The 1824-nt window shown below is 45.4% G+C and overlaps 1 pseudogene; it reads right to left on the reverse strand.

Annotated features, from left to right (window-relative positions):
- Window positions 1-280: 280 nt before the first annotated feature.
- LOC116889619 lies at window positions 281-1225 on the reverse strand (annotated as a pseudogene).
- Between the last annotated feature and the right edge of the window lie 599 nt (window positions 1226-1824).

A 1824-nucleotide genomic window follows, 5' to 3' on the forward strand; every position in this document is an offset into this window, starting at 1 on the left:
GTTGGTGTCACCATTAATTCAATGTCCAGCACTGATTGAGGGGAGGCAAAATGTCAAGCTCATTGAGGTCAGCCTCTGCCTCCTGAACCAGCCTACAGTATGTACAGTTGTAGCTTTTCAGAACAGGTTCAGTGGGGAGAGCAATACTCTCTCCTCTACCCTCCTTGTTGCCACACTCCTTTATTTTTGCAACCCAATACAGGTGGCCTGGAAAGCTTCTTCCCTCTCAAGCATCCTTTCTTTTTCTCTCTGTAATCGAACAGGCTGCCCTTTCTCTTGCCTAATGTAATTCCTGCCCCCATATTCTCCTGCCTTTCTGTCTCATTTTCCTTCTCTTGGCAGCCTTCTCTTGGTCCTCTTCCCCCATCTACTCCTTGGTGGCCCTGTTAACCTCCAGCTGAGGCTTCTTGCTCTTCATTACTGGAGTAGCTCCAATTGGTTTGATTTCTTGGCTGTGAAGTCCACAAATAGGTGCTGAATCTTCCTCTTCTTGCTGGAGCCCTGGAACACTTTCTCCTTGGAGAGGCGCCTCAGGAAACATTCCACCAAAGAGTTGGAGACCTTGGCCACTTTCATGGTGTGGCCCTACTCCTTTTTCCTCTGTTTTTTGTAGGATTCAGGCCCACTGAGCTGGATTCCTGAAACTTTTGCTTACAGGGCAGGTTCTGCAGAAGGTTCAATTCCTTCTCAGCCATGCATTCATTCTTGCCCTGATTCCTCTTGGCAAACTGGTCTCCCATGTGGTTAGAGCTCTCAGGAACCTTGTTAAGTCACTCTGAAGTGTCATGCCAGGTGTGCTTGTAGCCACAAGTGCATCCCCACTTGTCATTCATCTCATACCACAGGAGGGTGGTCCTTTTCATGGGATAGTTACCCTTAAGGTGTACTACTGCTGCCAGCAGGTGAGTGGCCTTGGCCAGTGCAGCAGTCTCTCGGTGGGCAGGCCTGTGATGGGCTTCTGAAAGTATGCTACTACTGCCTTTTCCATTCTCCGTTGGCAGTTGCCACAGATTGTTTATGAGATGCTGCGTGTTTTCCTGAGCTCAACCTCTGGCACGGACCCTGCCTGGTGCAGCACTATCAGGGTTTTTCTCTCTGAATCCAGTTGGTTGGTCAGTTCAAACTGCAGCTCTATCTCCTTGTGTATCTGGATGCACTGCAGCTTCTCTGCTTCCTCCTCCTTGGTTTTGGCCTGCAGCTCCTCCATTCTCTGCCCTTCCATGGCTCTTGCTTCATGCTCTGTTCTCTCACATTTGAGGACTTTAACTTTTAAGAATGGACAGGAAGTTTACAAATTGATGTTTTTCCTATACCTGAGCACCTATGTTGCCAGGGCAACGGAGTTTTCACTGCACAAAACTTGATTGTAAGATAGAGATTTCATGAAAACACATGGGTGAACATATTCAAACCATGCCCCCTTTCAAGGTTTACTCAGTGAAACAATATACTCCAACTTGAATACATTTAAAGGTGTAGGAAAAAGATATTGGACTTTGGCAAACAGCAAAAACTGTGGGAGTGGACAGTATATCACATGAATGGACCCTGGTTTACACATTTCAGGGAGAAGAATCTTCCTCATACATAGTCTTTAGATCTTTGGGTGTTAATAAACTTCTTCTACCCATATCATGGCCTTAACCAAACCTCCATATATTCAGTAGATATCAACAATGAATGAGAGAGAGTATTAGTAAAAATATTAATTTTAATTTGTGAGGTTAGTCACTGGGTTATATGATATACACGCTCTTACAAACATTCAAAGGAAAACATACTCACACACACGACACACACAACACACACACAACAGACACACAA

This window comes from Rattus rattus, chromosome Y (assembly GCF_011064425.1).
Source record: "Rattus rattus isolate New Zealand chromosome Y, Rrattus_CSIRO_v1, whole genome shotgun sequence".
NCBI classification, from domain to species: domain Eukaryota; kingdom Metazoa; phylum Chordata; class Mammalia; order Rodentia; family Muridae; genus Rattus; species Rattus rattus.